The sequence below is a fragment of the Nerophis ophidion genome, linkage group LG02 (assembly GCF_033978795.1).
Source record: "Nerophis ophidion isolate RoL-2023_Sa linkage group LG02, RoL_Noph_v1.0, whole genome shotgun sequence".
Taxonomy (NCBI): Eukaryota; Metazoa; Chordata; class Actinopteri; order Syngnathiformes; family Syngnathidae; genus Nerophis; species Nerophis ophidion.
Window position 1 is genome coordinate 39,448,405 of NC_084612.1, and position 10,595 is coordinate 39,458,999.

Genomic DNA, 10,595 nt, shown 5'->3' on the forward strand with positions numbered 1-10,595 from the left:
TTTTTGCAAGTCCTAACACTCCATAGTACTTCAAATCGGATATTTTCGAATCAGAATTGGGCCACTTTAGTAGGTAGTCCGAAACCGTTTGGAATTGGAATTTGATCTTTTCAAATATGACTGCGATCTAAACGGAAATATGACCCGATTGCGTCTTTCGTTATCGTTGTGGGAGCTGTGTCATATATGTAAGCATAAAAAGACAACATTCTGTTCTTCCTCCTAATGCAGTTGTTTTTGCATCATCTGCCTACTTCTTTTTACAGCAGTTGCAAAAACCCACTAATGCGATGATCTGAGCGATTTCTTTGTTCATTTACAGAATCCGGTCAATTTTCTTTGTTTTCTATGGACGTATTATTGTAGCAATATTATTTGAATACATGTATCTCAACCTGTGCGTGTGTAATCCAATTTGTGTGCGTGTGTACTAATTTGTGTGTCTGTATATCAATTTGAGTGTGTTTTTTAAGTTGTCTGTCCCTAATCAGAAATAACCCTCAATATGATGTCTACTTACATGTGACTTTTGCGAGACTTCTTCTGTGTAAGATTTGAACGCTCGCATCTAGATTTGTGGGCGTGTAATACAACATGTGCTCACGCATTCAGAAGCGCCTGCGTGTAATACAATCTGCGTGTGCGAATCTGTGATCTACGATGAGCAGAACCCTCTATTGGCTATCTTTTTTTTTTTTTACATGTGATTTTTGCAACATTTCTGCCATGTACGATTTGATTCAGCGCATCCAAATTCATGAGCGTGTAGTACAATCTGCATGTGTGTATCTGAGGTGTCCTTGCATTTAACCAACCAGGAAAGACACCACACAATTCAAACCAATCAGAAACAACGTACAGCTGAGGTGCGTGAAAAGGAGAAGCCAAGACCCGCCTTGATTTAAATTGCCTAGTCTCTTCTGCGGTTGGTTAAATTCAACTCAATTCAAACTCCTTTGTATACTCGAGCCTTTAAATAGACCCCCCTATTAGACCAGTTGATCTGCCGTTTCTTTTCTTTTCTGCTCTGTCCCCCTCTCCCTCGTGGAGGGAGGGCACAGATTCGGTGGCCATGGATTAAGTGCTGGCTGTCCAGAGCCGGATTAGACCGCTAGCCTGTGCAGCGGTTGGGGACATCTCTGCCCTGCTGACCTGTCTCCGATTGGGATGGTCTCCTGCTGGCCCCACCATGGACTAGACTCTCACTATTATGTTAGATCCACTATGGACTGGACATTCATAATATTAGGCTAGACCCACTCGGCGTCACTTGCGCCGGTCTCCTCCAGAGAGAGAAGGGGGGGGGGTTTCTCATTGTCATCCCACTGGGTTGAGTTTTCCCTGCCCTAATGTGTAATCTGAACCGAAGATGTCGTTGTGGCTTGTGTAGCCCTTTGAGACACTTGTGATTTAGGGCTGTATGAATAAACATTGATTGATAAATGTAGGCACAGTGAATTGATGGCTTAGTCTGGGATTGGACATTTCGATTTGTCTGTACAGCGATTTGAACTGTAAAAAGAGTGGTCTGTAAGTGTAACTGTAAAAAGAATAACTCCCCTGCCTTTCCTTATACTTACCACTAGTTGGCACATTGAAGACACGTATCATGTTATTCTGCTATGAAGTTAACAACGCTCGAACACTTGTTCAGAACTGCCAAGCTTCCCGATCTGAGCTTGACAGTCTTGAAAATTAACCCTTTTTCACGTGACACACCATACTTGACATTTCTCACACTTATATTTCCCATTCACTACACTTTATTTTTTTATAGTAAATTCTGGTTTTGGCAGCTTGCCATAATTCAAGTAACTCTGATAGAAATAATCAATCCCAGTCCAAGCCATCAATCCACTGTGTCTACATTTAATCAACCACAGAAGAGACTGCACAATTCAAACCAATCAGAAGCAACATACAGCTGAGGTTCTTTCCATCTCTCTTTCACGCACCTCACCTGTACGTTGTTTCTGATTGCATTGAATTGTGTGGTGTCCGTGGCACACCTCAGATACGCACAGGTGGATTGTATTGCACTCACACACACTACTGAATGCGTGTGCACAAGTTGTTTTAACACGCTGACGAATCTGGATGCGTCGCCCAAACTTTATACGGCAGAAGTGTCACAAAAGTCACGTGTAAGTAGACTACTTAATTAGGGACAGAACTTAAAACACATGCATGCATTTCTGGATTCAAACTCTGATTAAAGTACAGACACGCAAATTAGTACGGACGCGAGATACACGTTTGCAAATAATTTTGCTACAATCAAATTCTTCCAAATGTTCACGTCATCGAATTTTGCATGCAAGTCAGGTCGAGGTCTAATTGGGGTTTATTGTTCAGTCTGATGAAGATTACATTTTGATTATTACTCACTGCAGACTTTGAGAGCCAACAAACATAAAACATCACTTAATGTATAAAATCTGCGGTCATTAGGATACCAACTGCTGGGATGTTGATATAGAAACTTGATGGGTGGTGGAACAAGTTTTTGTGTAGTTCTTGCCAGTTTTAGGTCCTAAATAGCTGTCAAAGTGTCCCAACTTGTTGGATTATATTCTCAGCTATCTACTTTACTGCTGAGAGGCATAATTTATGATCTACAATAAACTTACAGGGTACAGAGAAGTGAGAAAGCAGCAGATCTCTCAATGTAAACATTAGGCACACACGGAAGTGATACGTCCCAGCTATAAATAGTTTGTCTGCGTTAGCGCCTATAATAATATCACTAATACTTGGTCCATATTCAAGTCACGAAATGTAAATTGAGTATTGTTGACGCTTTTTGAATGTTTGTGTATTGGATTTTATGGGCGGAATAGTGAAGCTCCCATTGGCTCCGCTGTAAGGGAACTTTTATTTACGTTTAATATTTAAAATGCATACAAAAAAAAATACATCCATCGCCATGTCTTTCATAAGGATTCTGAACAATAGGCAAAATTGTAAAAAAAGGGCAGTTCCCCTTTAAATGATCGGCTTTCTGGGGCTGCCTTCTTGCCAACGTGACAATGATTGACAGCACGTAGCTGTTGATCAATCAGCAGTCCTATAAATGATAAATGGGTTGTACTTGTATAGCGCTTTTCTACCTTCAAGGTACTCAAAGCGCTTTGACACTACTTCCACATTTACCCATTCACACACACATTCACACACTGATGGAGGGAGCTGCCATGCAAGGCGCCAACCAGCACCCATCAGGAGCAAGGGTGAAGTGTCTTGCTCAGGACACAACGGACGTGGTGAGGTTGGTTCTAGGTGGGATTTGAACCAGTGACCCTCGGGTTGCGCACGGCCACTCTCCCACTGCGCCACGCCGTCCTTGATGTGAGATAAGAGCGAGTTGGCCTCCACAATGCAATATGGATCACAAATAAGTAAGACAAATAAAAATCCAAACCGGAAAAGTCAAAGAAGAACACAAACTGCAGTCGGGGTTTGCAATTCCTAGTAAGGCAGAGGCTTAAGTATCAGTCTTTTGTTCAAGCTGACATGATTCGATTCCGAGCTAGGAAATACAAGGCAAACATTAAACTACACCATAATGCAATCCTGAAAAAATTAAGTAAAGTTATTTCACTCTGTTATTTTTGTACGAAAAATAGATCATTGCACAATGTGTTTCCTATTCATATTACTCCAAAAACAGCATCTTTAATCCCTTCAAACCACTCCTCTTTCAAGTCACATTCTGTGTACTCAAGCCAGTTGTCACCTCCCTTCTGGAATCCAGATTTGGTCCTTGGTTATGTCACAAAAAAGTTAAGTGGTAAACCCAAAAATAATTCACATGCACTAAGCAGGAGGATGCGACAAAATACGGGCCAGTCCTCCATCCAAATGAAGGCCCTTATTGAGGCTGACTTCAACCAATAACCATCTGGAACATAACTTATAAAGATGGAACATTAGTTTCGCACTAGCATGACTCTACTACTTAATTCTTACCACCTGGTTACTATCCAACAGTGCTAAATATGAATACTTGTAGTATACTCCCAGTCTTAACATTTTGTTGGAGGATGTATTATAAAATTGTACAAAAAGATGGTTTTCAAAACAAGAAAGATAATGGTTGTGAAGAAGTCAATGGCCTAAACATCACTGTGATAGATGAAGGATGTCAAGAGAAGGTTGCTTTGAATATGCTTCTTACTCTCTCTGCTCCATGTCCCGGAAGATTCAAGGCAGAGCAGGGCACCTCCTGGATGCGAGTAGCCATGTGTGACACAAAACAGCTATTAAAAAGGAGACCAGAGTTATTGTTTGAGAAGGTTCAAGGGTCACCTGAGCTGTTACAGACGTTGGATCTCTGGACTGTCTGGGGACGAGCAACTGTCACTTCAGTCTAATCACCATCTGGTTGACAACAAGGGAGCCAATTAAAGTTGTTCCCATTGTTACTGATGTGTGCTGTAGCAGTGGTTTGCTTTGAGACAGAGGTAACACTCATTTTTGTGGGAATGTGATACATTAATCATACTATATTTGATCAATAATAAAACAAAAGTTGTAAAACGAACTGCAGTAACTATGCTAATGACCCAGGGAGCCTGATGTATCTATTTTAATAGATTGGGGGGAAAAGATGACGAGGCTTGTATTTTACACTGCACTGCCACCACGTGGTTAAACAGCAATACAGTGTCTGTTTTGCTGCAGAGGGGATTTAGTTAGCTGTGTATGACTGTTGTTCAAATTCTAACTTGAATATGTGTGACACTTATAATTAGTCACAACTGTTTTGTAAAATTAATGTGTAAATAGAGTATCCTAATTTAGTTCAAGGTATTTTCATATGTAAAGTCACAGTTAAAGGCCTACTGAAACCCACTACTACCGACCACGCAGTCTGATAGTTTATATATCAATGATGAAATATTAACATTGCAACACATGCCAATACGGCCAGTTTAGTTTACTAAATTGCAATTTTAAATTTCCCGGGAGTTTCTTCTTGAAAACGTCGCGTAATGATGATGTAGACGCGTGACGTCACGGGCTGTTAGGAAATATGAGCGCTGCACACACTCACAGCTATAAGTCGTCTGCTTTAACAGCATAATTACACAGTATTTTGGAGATCTGTGTTGCTGAATCTTCTGCAATTTGTTCAATTAATAATGGAGAAGTCAAAGTAGAAAGATGGAGTGGAAGCTTTAGCCTTTAGCCACACAAACACACGGTGATTCCTTGTTTAAAATTCCCGGAGGTGAAGCTTTACTATGGATCAGAGTGGTCAAGCGGACATGTTTCCCGACCACTTGTCGATTGGCAGGTTTCGGTGAGAAAATTGTGGTAAAAAGTCGCCTTTTACCGGAGATCAGCTGAGCTTGCGCCGTCCATGCAGCTGCCGTTGACTTCCCTCAGAGAATGGCCTCGAGACAGCCGTGGACACACCTCTCCGACTATCAGGTACTATTTAATCTCACTAAAACACTAGCAAAACAATAGAAAGATAAGGGATTTCCCAGAATTATCCGAGTAAATGTGTCTAAAAACATCGGAATCCGTCCCAATGCAATCGCCTTTTTTTTTTAAACTTTATTTATTCTTTTTTATTTTTTTTTGTAGTTCTTCGCTATCAATGTCATCATCCACGAATCTTTCATCCTCGCTCAAATTAATGGGGAAATTGTCGTTTTCTCGGTCAGAATAGTTCTTGCTGCTGGAGGCTCCCATTATAAACAATGTGAGGACGTGAGGAGCCCTCACCCTTGTGACGTCATCGTCTGCAACTTCCAGTAAAGGCAAGGCTTTTTTATCAGCACCAAAAGTTGCAAACTTTATCGTCAATGTTCTCTACTAAATCCTTTCAGCAAAAATATGGCAATGTTGCGAAATGATCAAGTATGACACATAGAATGGACCTGCTATCCCCGTTTAAATAAGAAAATCTCATTTCAGTAGGCCTTTAAAGTGTTAGGTTCAAAGCTGAATGCCACAGACATGTTAGCCCACCACGCCAGCAGAGGGATCACTCGTATAGGAAAGGAGGGAAATGGGAGGTACTCATTGGTGCTTCCGTGTCTCAGTCAAGCCACACCTTGCGATGAGAACTCAATCAAGCACTTCGTGTCTTCTCTTTATTCCTATTAAACAGGTAAGTATGATAATTTTAACACCTTTGTCTCCAAGCCATTATAAGCGTTTCTGATTATAGAAATATCGAAGTATGTTTTTTAAAAGTTTGTATTTGTGATGACATTTGTAACGTTCGATAAGCGATGGCTTCCTCTCTGTGTGAGCGCGTGGTTGGGCGGGAATGGCGGCAACAGTGGACATGTTGAAGATAAACTCTGATTGTTGAGAAGTTTTTTTAGGTATAGTCAGGTAACAATATGTGTAATTGTAATTGATTTAGAATGACAATGATAATATAAAAAAAAGCGTTCAAGAAAGCAGCGTCATTAAAACGAGGCAATGTCAGGATACAGTGCATCCATCCATCCATTTTCTACCGCTTTTTCCCTTTCGGGGTCGCGGGGGGCGCTGGCGCCTATCTCAGCTACAATCGAGCGGAAGGCGGTGCAAACATGTAAAATGAAGAGGTTTATTAAAGCAACAGTGCCACTACGTAATGCTTATTTCAGAACTTATGTTGGGATATGTAACGATCCATTTTGTTTTATCATTTCAAAAGTAAAGATGTAATTGTTTAACGATGTGATTGAACAAATGTGGAATTGAAATTACATTATCGAAACCATTTGGATGTGATTAAAAGGACAATAGAAATGTAAATGAGAGTAAAGAAATCAAGAAATGTTTAATAAAAGAGTCAGGCCACACCCTGCGATGAGAACGCAATCAAGCACTTCGTGTCTTCTCTTTATTCCTATAAAACAGGACACATCATTCCGAACACTGGGACCAGGCTACTAAGTGCGAGGCCTGTAACATATGCACCTTAGTAAGTTATGATTTATTAAAGCTTCTTTGTCAAGATAGAACATTTTCCGTATTCTTCGGTTATAAAGTTAAGTTTCCAATAACTAAACCTGTGATATAGGTTTTTTAGGACCACAACCTGCCGGGAGGTCACATGATTTGGGCATGACCTGGGCTTTTTTTTTAAAGAGTTGGATATATATATATATTTTTTTAAATTTGTCAGTTATAAAAGATGACTTTTTAAAAGTAAAGACAACATTTTTTTTTGTCAAAGTTCTAATATTCGGTAGTTTAGATAATATTAGAAACGTGTAACAACCTCCACACCAGGGTCGCCGCTAGGGATTTTGGGCCCCATGAAAAGAATCCTTACAGGGCCCCTGTATCTTTACAGGACCCCTCTGTATTATAATTTCATCATCATTAGGGGCCTCTCTGGGTCCCCCTCCATCATGGGCCCCTGGAAACCATCTCCTTTACCCCCTCTTTTCGGCGCCCCTCCTCCACACCCATGGAAAAATGCAAAATGAATGGATAACTTAACTGTTCGCTCACAGATGTCATAACGCTTTCAAAGCGCACCTATAAGCATTCACACACACACACACACACACACACACACAGCACCAACATTTGGGAAAAAGGATAAAATCATAAAAGGAAGGTAAACCACCTATTTGTGGCAGCATCGAACAAAGTTGTGCTTAAGTTTTACATCTAATTGCATATAATTGTGGTACGTTGAAGGAACCATGATTAAAGTTAGAAACCGAGGTATCGCTAATTTTTTAAGCTGCTCCCCCCAGCTCCCTTATTTTTTGCAAATATTAAAACACTGCCATTAGTTGGTGCTGTAAAAACGTCCATTACTTTTAAGTTTTCTAAAATACCCTTTCTGACTAGTGGTGTCACCCAGAACACTCAGCTTGTCAAAATCACCCCAAACTTGTCAAATCCATTTATACTATGTTTGTGCTACCATTTTTTGTCTGCTGAAGAGCCTGTCGATATTGAAAGGTCTGACAAATCCCGGAACCAGATTCCTGGTCGTATTAGACAACAGTAAGTTCTGGGTAGAGAGTCATACCTTTTGTTGCGGGCAGTATGTTACAAGGCCGTCTAGGTGTCCCGCTACACATGACGCGGCTTGCGAAAGTAAAGGTGTATTGACGCCACAGATATATTCCTGCAAGTCCAAGGGAATGTCTTGAATGCAACAAATATGCCTCACCAATAGCTGGGCTGTCTCCAGGGATGGTGGTAACTTGTGTGGGGCGATAAAGTAAACCATCTCCGAAAACCGGTCGACCACGTTAAAGTACCAGTAGAGTGGAAAAACAAGTTGACTTTATGCTTGTGTTTCATCGTATCGATAAACCACACCCAATTGAATTTATAATCCACAGAGTATGTGAAAATACCGTCTTAACATCACAAAATACCACAAATTCCATCAGCCTTTCTAATATTACGCTCTGAACGTCTTCGGTAATTTTCGCAGATTGATGTCACTGGAGTAACATTTCTGCACTCTGACCTTTTCATCAGGTCAGCCATACTGGAAATATGCAAAATTAGAGAGAGATGTGTGGTCCAACAATGACAGGATCAACCCAGTTCAAGGCGCTGATTAAAAGTCCTGATATTTGTGTACAGTATAGTGATGGCAGTTTCCATGTCACATAGCAGCTGGTCGTGGTCGCCGACGTCTGCCCGATGTGCCTAAGCGCCGAGCGAAGGTGTTCCAATTCTGCGGGGTCTGTGCTTAAGCCGTAACAGGACCCCAAAACAGATGGACGCGAAGGAAAAAAAACTAAACAATGTTATATAATATTAACTATATAATAGACAAAATATATTTTGCAGCACAAATGTAGCAGAAACAAATGTGAAAAGGTTTGTCACGCTCTGTGATTCTCTCAAAGAGGTTAGCGGATCCTGGGATGCAAAACACATGCAGGAGCCAGAACAAAATGGGTCTTTATTGCTCAAGATAGGATTAACGAGCAACACTTAAGTTGACTACAAAAAACTATGGTGCATGAAAAAAGGGAAACAAAAGATTGCACCGCGAAAAATACTGCAACAGGGAAAATAGGACATCAAGAACAGAGTTGCTACCTGAGCCAGGAGGAAGACTATACCGGGCAGGTAGGCGAAAGGTCGTGCAGGAACTGGAATGGACGAGAACAATCCAGAGCATGAATAAGAAGTCCTGTGTCACGAAGAGTAATCAGCCAGTGCCTTCCTGCCCAAACAGGTGTGCTGTGCCTGCTAATTGAGCACACCCTGGTAATTCGGCCTGGCTCGGGATTGGTTAGGTCTGTAACAAAGAAAAGTTGTGGAAACAAAGAAACACACAAGACAAAAAGGAAAAAATATATTAACTGCTGCAAACACTGAACACCTAAATGGTCTTACTGCCCAAACAGAAAGGTGACAAACCATTTAATGTTATGGGTGTCACAATAAAGTGTGACACGTTTGGGGTGATTTTAACAAGGTGGAGGGGCTAGTTGATGTCACTATTCAAAAAATGTTTTTTTTAATTAATAAAAAGGATAACGGCACAAACAAAAATGCTTACAAATCGAACCAGCACAAGTGTTATTTTAGTGTTTGTGTAATATATAGTTTTTATTTCAGATGGAGACAGGGAGGCAACTTCATACAGGTAGTGGACGGTTGACCCCCAGCATATGATCATCATAATTATTATTAATAATACTGATGTATCTGGCTACTATATGAAACTTGTTGGCACTATTATGTATGAAAATAACCCCCAAAACAAACAAAGAAAAAAAACCCAAAAGAGAGCTTATTGAAAAATACAATAATCCATTTAGGGGGTTTATGGTTTTTAGGGAGCATTTAGCCCTCTGATGTCGGCACTGGTTCAAACACTTGTCGAACCATATTATTGATGAAACAAACATGTACTGTAAATATTGTGGTTTTTGATCCTGGAATCTACTGTGCTTCTGGGTTATGTTGGGAAGACTGGCCCGTACGCAAAAAGCTGCACACAATGACCGCTGGATTGATGGGAATGTTTACATGTAAGAGGGAACTGGTTTACAATCACATAATCTAGATGTGTGAATAGCATTTAAAAAAATTAAACACTTTATTCAAGTTTTGTTTGTACAAAATCGTGGCGACGTTACAAGCTGCATGCATAGAGCTTATTAAAGGGGACCTATGATGAATTTAGTCATATTTAACTTATACATGTTGCAATGTTGTATATGCGTGGTAAACAATGCCACCGTCTCAAATAATAAAGATTATGTATTGGTGCTTGAGCGTGGACACAGTTTAGCGTGTCTCTGTTTGCTGAGTTTTGCAACTGGCTACGTCGTAATGTGACAGCAAGGTAGACAAATATATTTGGTAAAAATGGTAAATGGGTTGTACTTGTATAGTGCTTTTCTCCCCCTTAATTAAGGAGCCCAAAGCGCTTTGACAGTATTTCCACATTCACCCATTCACACACACATTCACACACTGACGGTGGGAGTTGCCATGCAAGGCGCTCACCAAGACCCATCAGGAGCAAAGGTGAAGTGTCTTGCCCAAGGACACAACGGACGTGACTAGGATGGTAGAAGGTGGAGATTGAACTAGTAACCCTCACATTGCTGGCACAGCCACTCTACCAACATTGCCACGCCGTC

The 10,595-nt window shown here is 40.7% G+C and overlaps 1 long non-coding RNA gene across 2 annotated transcripts; it reads right to left on the reverse strand.

The window, feature by feature from the left end:
• Positions 1–3,688: 3,688 nt before the first annotated feature.
• On the reverse strand, positions 3,689–9,160 carry LOC133570036 (uncharacterized). 2 transcript variants are annotated; one of them, XR_009810031.1, is made up of 5 exons: positions 9,037–9,160; positions 8,003–8,101; positions 6,068–6,113; positions 4,309–4,380; positions 3,689–4,225 (listed from the first exon to the last, which is right to left on the reverse strand). It is a non-coding gene; the product is annotated as an uncharacterized LOC133570036 (long non-coding RNA). The 2 variants fall into 2 exon arrangements; XR_009810032.1 differs by lacking the exon at positions 6,068–6,113.
• Between the last annotated feature and the right edge of the window lie 1,435 nt (positions 9,161–10,595).